This window comes from Danio rerio, chromosome 23, assembly GCF_049306965.1.
Source record: "Danio rerio strain Tuebingen ecotype United States chromosome 23, GRCz12tu, whole genome shotgun sequence".
In the NCBI taxonomy this organism is placed as follows: Eukaryota; Metazoa; Chordata; class Actinopteri; order Cypriniformes; family Danionidae; genus Danio; species Danio rerio.
The window spans coordinates 19,572,407-19,583,015 of NC_133198.1; the positions used below are offsets into that span (position 1 = coordinate 19,572,407).

Below are 10,609 nucleotides of genomic sequence, written 5' to 3' on the forward strand. Positions count from 1 at the left end.
CCTTTTCCTCCTTAATTTCTGTTTCATAGAAAGAAGATTTTTTTCCAACTTATTTCTGAACATAATTGTTTTAATAACTCATTTCTAATAACTGATTTATTTTATCTTTGCTATGATAACAGCACAATGCACATAATATTAGACTAGATATTTGTTTCAAAATACAAGCATTCAGATTCAAAGTGTGATTCAAAGGCTTAATTAGTGTAAATAGGCAAGTTATTGTATAACAGTAGTTTCTTCTGCAGACAATCAAACAATGTATTGCTTAAAGGGGCTAATAATGTTGACCTTAAAATGGGTTTCAAAATATTTAAACCTGTTTTTATTCTAGCCTAAATAACACAAATAAGGCTTTCTCCAGAAGAAAAAAATACTGTTAAAATTCCTTCCTCTTTTAAACATCATTTGGGGAATATTCATTTTAAAAAAATTCTTAGGAGCGATAATAATTTTGACTACAATTGATAATCGTTTTAAATAATCGTGATTACAATTATGATTAAAATAATCGGGATTATGATTTTTTCCAAAATCGAGCAGCCCTAGTGAGCAGAGCATGAGCTTACATTGTAACCATGTGTCCAAACAACATGCTACGTGTCGGGATATGAGAAGCAATTTGGCTGTTTGACAAAACACAGAAATTTAAACACAGTCATTCAGAAGCACAGAATATGTACTCACAAAATGGTAAGGTTTATAATCTAATGAATACATATTAAACATTATTAAATGTACATGCTGAATCACTGGTGTGAGCCACAGTCCCAAAGTTCAATTTCAAATGTTTTTTAACTATCTATCTGCTGCTGCTTTTAGAAGTATGGCAACAAATGTTATGTAAAATGGCATTCAAACTCATACTGTTGCCATTTAACATTGAATAAAGCAGCTGAGGTGTAACTGAGGTGATCAGTGCCAGTTTATCCTGTTGTTCAGCTGCAAGGAAGAAGCCATTTCTAATATATCAATTTGAGATGTTATATTTAGAACACGATTTAAATCAGCCTTTAGGCTCGATCGTCAGACTCATGCTGGTCCTAAAACAATCTGCACTTGCATTTAATTTGATCCAGGAATGCAATACCTAATTGAACCACTATATTAAACTTGCATAACTCACCTTTAATTAAGGTTTTTGTGTTCTATTTAATGCAAACATCCCATATGCTTTGGCAATCCATACAACTGAAGTTCAAAATTGTTAGCCCTCCAGTGATTTTTTTACTTTTTTAAATATTTCCCAAATAATAGAGCAAGGAATTTTTCACACTATTTCCGATAACATTTTTTCTTCTGGAGAAAAAAAAAAGTCTTATTTGTTTTTAATTTGGCTAGAATAAAAGCAGTATAATGATGGTTTTGTTCTCTAGACAATCAAAAAAAAAGGCGACTAAAGGGGGCTAATATATATATATATATACTGTGTGTGTGTGTGTGTGTGTATAAATCCAGATTTAAATTGTGTTCTAAATAAAACACTATGGATTAGGGATGTAATAATATTGTAAATACCGTCATACCGCAATAGTAATTTTTTTCAATATTACCGTAGGCGCATGACTCAATAAAACTATATTTCTGAGAACAGTTTGCTTAGGCGAATGAAGCGAACGGGAGGTAGCGGGAACTACAATTCCCATTAGCCTAGGCGTGGCCATCATCCTTTGCGGTTTGTTGTCGTTACAGATCCAGTAATGCGGAAATGGATTGTGTTGCTAGTAGCGGGGAAGAAAAAGAGCTGGAAATGATCGAACCTAAAGCTGGTTTTAAATCGGATGTGTGGAAGCATTTCAGTTTCTTTCTAAAAAGATACAAAAAAGAGAAAAGGTGACAGACAAAGAAAAAAACAATATGCAGGCACTGCCAGACTGTGGTGAAATATAAGTCAGGGAATACGACTAAAAACAGTCATAAGGGCCTGCAGAACACAGCACACTTATTAGCACAGCACACTTTAGATTGATGCAGACATTGACTTGTACTGCAAAGAGACCTCTATCCCACTCATGGCTTGTCCTCTCAAGTGGTGGAAAGACAATGTGCAACGTTACCCACTGCTGTCAACCTTGGCTAAATCATATCTCTCTGTCCCAGAAACCTCAGTCCTAAATAAGAAGGGTTTTTTTCTGTTGCAGGGGACATGCCCAGAGATCCCAGCTTTTACCAGATTAGTTATATGATAATTTTCCTTAAAAAAAACATCTCTATCTAAGTGAGTGAATGATTAAATGTTGAATGTGATGAGTTTTCAACAATACTAAATTGAAACTATTTTTTATGTGGTTTAATAGTTTTTGTTATTAAAATTGAAAAATTGAAGTTCCTGTTTCGAAACTTACAGAAAGATGGCTAATTTGTATGTCATCGATATGTTCAGTGCTAAGGTAAATAAACACTTTTGCCACTTTTTTCGAGTCTTTTCATTAGTTTTGTTTTTCCTGTAAATTATTCAATAAATACCGTACCGTGCCATCCATACCAATGTATTATCGTACTGTGAAATTCTGATACCGTTACATCCCTACTATGAATACATGTATAAGTTACCCTAAGCCGCCTTTTTTTTATTGTCTAGAGAACTAACCATCATTATACAATGACTTGCCTTACTACCCTTACTTGCCTAGTTAACCTAACTAACCTAGTTAAGCCTTAAATGTCACTTTAAGCTGAATACTACTGTCTTGAAAAAATATGTAGTAAAATAAAATTTACTGTCATCATGGCAAAGATAATAGAAATCAGTTATTAGAAATTAATTATTAAAGCTATTAGGTTTAGGAATGTGTTGAAACAGAAATTAGGGGGGATATACATGGGGGCTAATAATTCTGACTTCAACTGTATGTAATTTTGGTAAATTTGAATTGAACTGAGTTGAGAGAGAGAAAGAGAGGAAGAGAGAGAGAAAATGGAAAATAAAATAAAAAAATTAAACTGCTTAAACACACAAAAGAAAAAATGAATGAAAATTATGACAGAGATATCTGTAACTTACTAGAGGAAAGGCCAAGAAGAGAGATAATGGCAGCATGTGACTGATGGAGGCTGACATTAGTCACAATCATATGACAATGATCACATGATGTATTGTGTATTCGGGCCAACAATACACTGGCTGTACATCGTCAGCTTACTGTATACGTCACACCCGCAGAAAACAAACCAGGAAATGACAGAAAACCGGCTCAACTCAAACACAGCATGAAACCTTAAACCTTGAATTAGGTGTTACCACAACACCATGAAAATAAAAACCAAGGCTACAATCTACATACTGCCCTATGGTGTTAGGTGTAAAGATAAAAAGTCTAAGCAAATATAATATATATTTATTCTTAAGGAAGAAACTTAAAGTATTCAGAAGAATAAATAATGTAGGATGACATGATTAAAGGACAAACTAAAGAAACATCTTGCATAGTTAATAATGAGATATGAACAAAATTACAAAGGAAATAGGAACTATTTCGTTAGACCGAGAGTGACTGAAGCACTGCCAGTGACTGAAACTGAACAAACATACAGTGTGTACAAATGGAGACGTATTCAAGTCTCAAAAGACCAGTTCACACAAAAATCTAGAGCTACAAAAATAACAATAAATATAGTTTTTTGAAAATGTACAATATAAAGTCCACTGTAATGGCATGGAGTGAATATTAGAATGTTTTTTTCCCGAAATTAACAAAAATAAAAACATTGACAAGTAAACCACATTTTACCCTTAGGCCAAATAAGAGTAATATATTGCTTGCCAATTCAATTTTAATTTTCAGTGTCACTTTCAGCGCTTGATTGGGACTCCTGCTTGGGGTCAACCAAAGACTTTTATCCAACAGACTTTGGTTTGAAAGAGTCCAACTGGGCGTAAGTGTAATCATAACCAAAGATAAAGTTAGTGAAGCCTTTCATTTTCCATGTTTGCAAATCAATCAAACAACAGGATTTAAGACTAACAATTTTGAGTTCAAAACCCTCTTTTAGAAATCAGAGTGTGTCTGAAATTAAGGCTGCACAATACTGGAAAAATATGCAATGTTTTTGAGTATTGCGTTTATGACATTTCTTATAACATAATAAACTTTAAAAAACACTATTTTACAAGCAATTTTTTAAAAATCCTTTATGTAATGATCATATATAAATAAACAGTTAATAGATATTTTTCTGAGTCAAGATGCAAATGTTTAGACTTCAAAATACTGCAAATTACTGAAAACCTTGGCAGAAATTTGGATTCTTATTGACTGTTGACCTTTTCCTCTCTCGTCTCCCAGCATTATTATTTATTTTCAGCTCTATGTTTACCTACCATCACCTAACCTATTTAAAAGGTGTGGATAACCTTAGTAAAGACCCCATCTGATTTGTCAGATTTGGATAAACAACCAATGTATGTAGAACACAAATGCTTTGCACATAAACTGAATTTAATGCACCTTCCTGTGATATGGATATTGCATATACTGTTATCACAATAACAATAATTTTTCGTTATATTGAGCAGCCCTATTTGAAATTACTTTAGACTACAAGCCCCAAGGAAGGGGTAATGTACATTACTCTGCGTTCATAAATATATGAAAGCAGGTGTGAATTATTAATGTGTTTAATGTTTATGTGAAATACTGATAAATACCAGGTTACCTGAGCAGCATCTTTAAAAAAAATTATCAAGACACATTCCCTTTTACACCTGGTGTTTTATTAAATTCCCAACCATTTTGCTGATTCTTTGAGGTGATGTTGTTTGTATTATAATCATTTTTCTGATCTAATATAGTAAAATGAGCTTGCATAAATTACATATGAACATGAAAGGAAACAATGGAAAATTCATCAAGCTTAAAAAATATTGTTCACAAAGCGTTAAACTACAGTGTGCAATTATAATGAACAGAAAATTAATATAAGTATATATTAGTATGCAAGTTTATCGATGGAAATAGTTATTGTTTTTAAGTTATGTTTAGCCACTTTGCCAAATCAAATTGGTAACTTTGCTCAAATAGCAAGCTCGATCAGCAACAGGAAAAAACAGGTAGCCAGAAAACAGACATGTGGCCATTCCTGAGTGCCAAAGTCACTGCACGCATTTTCCAACCATGCTGAGGATTCTGGTGCAAGCGCCATGCCATGTAATTGTGCCATACTAACCCAAGCAAAAGTGGAAATACCAACGTAACCCTTCCTTACTATTCTTTAATCCACTTGGTCCAAAGGTCAAAGAAGGGCTTATAAGGTTCCTGTTCTTAGCACAAACAGGCCCTAAAGGATGAAGCAGGCACATACTGGCTTTCCAACCAGATTAAAGGCACTGGAGCTCCTTATTCCATGATGGCAGATTCAAAGCTCTGCATGCTCCTACACATCGCCATATCACACAAATCTGTGAAACATTCTCAGACAGACATGACCATGAAAAGACAACTTTCGCCCACAGGCTCATGAATAAACTCCCACACTACTGCACACAGAACAGCTCGCGCAAACCAACACATTCGCCCGCCTCATCCCATCATTCTCAGTCTGTGAAAGCAAACGCATGCGCTCAAATATCCGCTCTGACGATTCAACCAAAACCACAATGACGCCAGAAACGGGCACTAAATATATCCAAGTGGCTCCACAAACACTGTCTCTCATCCCCAAAAAATGTCACCAATGGCCCATTATTTCCTGTCAAGAGCACTCCAATAAAGTAGAGATGTCTCCAAATAGTGGACAGATGGAGTAATTTTCTTGCAGACATGTGTGCTTCTATTGTTGGGAGCTTAATCTAGTTCATCTACTCGCAAGGAATGAAGTGAATCCACTGGACATAAAGTGGGCCATAAATCAAGCAGGCATCGACGGGGAATCTCATCATTCAGGCTGGAAGTCATCTGAAGTCAACACCTGTTATCAGTGTTTTTTTTATTGAAGTTGCAGTGAAACGAAACTTAATTCTGAATTAAACTGTGATCTGATTTGAAGAAGCATATTGCATAACTTAGTTCTAGTTTTGGCACTTGCCACATGAACACAAAGGAAGGGCAACAAAATTAATGGTTCTGCACACAAAATTTAATTTATTTTTTTAGTCAACAAAGCTTGTCTTTTAACCCCAAACTTGTTGGGACTTATGACTTTGACTAAAATATGTGTAAAAATATCCATTTCATAACAAATTATGTGTTGTTGTGTATTTATTTTTTGAACCAAACCTTTAAACACAATGTTTGTTTTTTGTTTTTCATAAAGCAATTTTCATTTTTAAAAAGAGATCAAACATTCAGTATTTTTAATTGTACTGCTTAAAATTTCTTTCATGGGCCTATGCTCCAAAAGTGATAAAAATAATTATTTAATGTAATTTAATCTCATAAAACTAACTATACAAAACATGAATTGTTGACTAAAATATGACATAATTTCACCAAAAAAAAAAAGTTTAAAAGAAAAAAATAAAGCCTATTTGGATAAATCATTTACTTTCATGTTGACTTTAAATAAAAACTGAAAGATTTGGTAGCTGTTGAAATAAAATAATATAAGCACAAATATATAATGAAATAATTTTTATTCATGTTTTAGACATCAATAGTTCCAATACAAAACCAAAACAGCAGAGTATAAACAAAACTAATCATGTTCAAAAAGTTTATTTTCAAAAAACTATGTTCCAATCATGGTACAAAGAAAAAACTAATTATTTGATGTAATTTTATATCATAAAACTATCTAAATATGCAAAACATAAATTGTTGACTAAAATATGACATCATTTTACAAAAAAAAAGTCCAAAAAAGAAATAAAGCCTCTTTGCATGAATTATTTACTTTAAAGAAAAACTGAAAGATTTACAAGCTGTTAAAATAATATAAGCAAAAATACTCAAATGAAAAAAATTGTATTCATATTTTAGACACCAATAGGTCAAATACAAAACCAAAACAGCAAAGTAAAACAAATCTAAATAAACAAAAAAGGTCCAGACATCAAGTAAAAAAACTAATAATTTAATGCAATTTAATACCATAAAATTATCTAAGTATACTAAAAAAATATATAAAATGATAAAAAAAAAACTAAAATCTGACAATTTCCGCAACAAAACGTATAAAAGAAATAAAGCCTCTTTGCATGAATTATTGACTTTTTATGTCGACTTATAAAATAAATAAAAACTGAAAAATTATTAACTGTTCAAATAAAATAATAAACAAAAATACTAAATGAAATGATTTTTATTCATCATAATATTAAGCTTTTTAATACCCAATACAAAACCAAAACACCAGAGTATAAAAAAAACTAAATATAGTATAGTATAAGCCTGAATAACTCCAACATTATGGAAAGTTTCACACAAATCTAAGGCATGATCATCCAAAAGCTTAAGTTCAGACATCATTTCCTAAACATGGATTACTTAACTTGCAATTGCAGAACAAATCTACAAAGCAAACTAAAGTTGGGGACAAAACCAGTGGATAACTGTCCGGCTGAGTGGGTGAGGGGCCTTTGGTATGGGGAGAATTGGGCAAAGCTAATTTCCAGGCAGACTGGATGAGTGCTGAGCATAATAAACGTTTCTCCCATGGCAACAGTCTGTAACTCTATTGACCGAGTCCAGCAAAGGATCCGAGCGGAAATATCCAATCCACAGCTTTTGGGAAAATGTAATTTCACAATGATATGTTTGTTAGCAATATAAATCCGTTATTTCACAAAACCTACTCGTGACCAACTATGATGTAACGTTAGATTATTCCAATGGACGGTTGTCATCATGTGGGAAAATCCCTTCATCCATAAAACTAAGTGAAAACTAGGTCGTAATTAAGTCTTTACATGTTGGTCAGCATCACTCATTAACCTTTTTTCATTAAGTTTGCTTTCCTCCATTCGGTCATTAATAATTCAGTTCTTTCCATTACGTGTTTGTAGACTAACTTAAACATAAAGGTGGAACCGAAAATAAATCTTGTTTCTCGAGAAACAAGCAGGACGTGGTTTCACATTTCAATGACGAATCGTAGGGTTAAAAACATCGATCTAATTAACCATATGCGAGATCAACAGAAAAATATGACTGAATTGTATGTGGCATTTATCTACATAAGTTATAACATCTCATGTGATTCAGTGACGAATAATGAACGATGTGACACGAGCATACAAACCTACTAAACGTTCATTTAAAGAGAAAGTTAAACATAAGTGTGATTTAGCTTTCTCTATATAACGTTATCTAACGTCATGTGAATGAAAACCTGAGGTAACTTATACAAGATTATTTATTTGTAAATATATTCTGCATTAAAATTCCCAAAACATAAACAACAGCGAAAATCGACTGCCAACGGGTTTAAAACAAAAAGCAAGGTATTATAAATCTGCTTTTCACCGTAAAGTGAACAGATTTAAAGCATTTTTATCTGTTTGTGTTGTGTTTAGCTCTCGAGCTAGTCACGGTAACTCCGTTAGCAACCGCATAACAATGCTAATTTCACGAATAAAGTTACATTTCCCTTTCCTTAATTAATGACCACGTGATGTGTAACAAAAATAGCATCTAAATAAAATAAACAAAATATAACTGAAGGACGAATCAGGTGAAGTTAGCACAAGCATGTCTTTGTTCTTCGTGTGTGTGCGAGTGTGTGTGTCTGTGTGTGTTAGCAGCAGCCTGGTTAAGTTTAGCTTCGGTTAGCCACATAACGTTACCTGACTGTATAAAATAAAATCGCTCACAACGACAACTAAAATAACAACATCTATACTAAAGATCATCGCGTCTTACCTTTCTGCTTTCAAACAAGCGACTTCTGAAGAAATGGGTTTAATGTGATGAGAAGGAATGTAAACAAGCCGAGCACAGTAAACGGGACCCTTTCCTCTTTAGGTTGGAGCAGAAGTGAACACTGAGAAGGGGAGGTGATCGAGAGTAAAGTGCGTGACTGAGTTTCTGTGGTTTAGTAGCTGTTTACTTCCTGCAATCCTCAGCCTTTTTTGTGACGTTATTGGTCTAACAGAAGGTAGGGCTGAAGCTTCTATTTATATATTTATTACTCAATAACTTTAGCTCAGCCACCCTCACTGCCAACAACTACCATGGTAACAGTTACTCTAGTTATTAATGGTTTACCATGAACAGATACTGTAAAAATGATTCTTGAGGCACTGAGTGGTGGCCTGATCAATGTATCAGTAAAATTGGAAAAACTGATCAATGTATCAGTTTTTCCAATATTATTTAACAGCTGGATCATGAAATACTTTTTTTTGACACAAGTTGACACAACGACTTTTGAGAGTGTATAATGCTCTATGGTTTGTACAGATTGTTGGTTAAACAAAGGTTTACCTGCTGGCATAATTTTGTTCAAGCAAAGTGTAAGTTAAGTAATCATGAGTAAACCCAACTTAAAGTTAACCATTATTTCAACTCATAAAAAGATCCCATGTTAATAACGTTTAATTAAAAATTTTTTGGAAACATGAACTTAAGTTTAAAGTCATCACAATAATTAGATTTTTAGAAATAAATTCCAATGAACTTACAGTACCCATAGAATAAATTAACCTTTGCATATCAATTAAAAACAAATTATATAGAGAGGACAAACATATTAGTCAAAAATATAAAGGTGTCATGTTTATATATGTTGTTGCATTTTCACTGATATGGTTTTCTTTACCAGCATAGTTTCTCAGTACATAGATGCCAACACACCCAGATAATTATAATTACATCATTTAAATTGATTTGGCCTCCAGTGCTCAAATTCAGAAGAATGTGATTATTTCTTTCATAAAACAAACCTGAAGAATTTGTGGCAAAATAATTATTTGTAAATAGTTTTGAATCCTTGTCAACAAAATTAAAGGGGTGGTCAACTACAGTATCATACTTTAAACTTTAGCTGAAGTGTAATCTAGCTGTGTAAACATAAACATCTCTGAATGAATGCTCAGAGTACAATGCAAAGCGAGACATTGGGTTTTATAGAGTTAGCAAAACCTAAAGCAAAGTTTGGGGACTACCAAAAAAATACATCCAGGCTAGTGAGATCACAAACGCTTCAGGGTACGTGCATTCACCATGTGCACAGCAAAGGGGCATGGCCAGAGGCGCTGTAATATTATCCACTTATTAAGTGTGACATGACGCAAAGCAGCTTCCGGGTCCAAGTGCTCTATCAAACTGCATGGGGAGACTTATCAAATGGTAATAATAAAAGGTCTACAAAGCGATGTAATACTTTTAAAAATCACGATCGCAACATGTATATGCATGCTTAATATTCGATGGCCAGAAAGTGATTCATTTTTGTCATGTACATCATGACTTAATATAAAATTCACTTTAAAGTGAGATATGACTAAAAAGTGACCATAAACGAACATTTTCTCAGTTCAATTAAATAGTGGCTTGGACCCGGAAACAGTATTCCATACATCACGACTTAACAAGTGGATAGCAGAGAAAGCTTAAATGTCGCCCAAACGCTGCTATTTTCGCAGAGCTTGTTCTGTTTCTGTATTTGGGCTTCCAAAGGACACGACACAAAGAGAGAAGTGCTTACAATTTACTTTTAACTATGTTCTAAA

The 10,609-nt window shown here is 33.4% G+C and overlaps 1 protein-coding gene across 1 annotated transcript in view; it reads right to left on the reverse strand.

Moving 5' to 3' along the window:
• Positions 1-8,994, reverse strand: part of sdcbp2 (syndecan binding protein (syntenin) 2) — a 33,566-nt gene extending 24,572 nt beyond the window's left edge. The window contains exon 1 of the mRNA NM_212691.2: positions 8,799-8,994. The gene's annotated coding sequence lies outside the window, so the exon portion shown is untranslated. The remainder of the gene's footprint in view (positions 1-8,798) is intronic.
• Between the last annotated feature and the right edge of the window lie 1,615 nt (positions 8,995-10,609).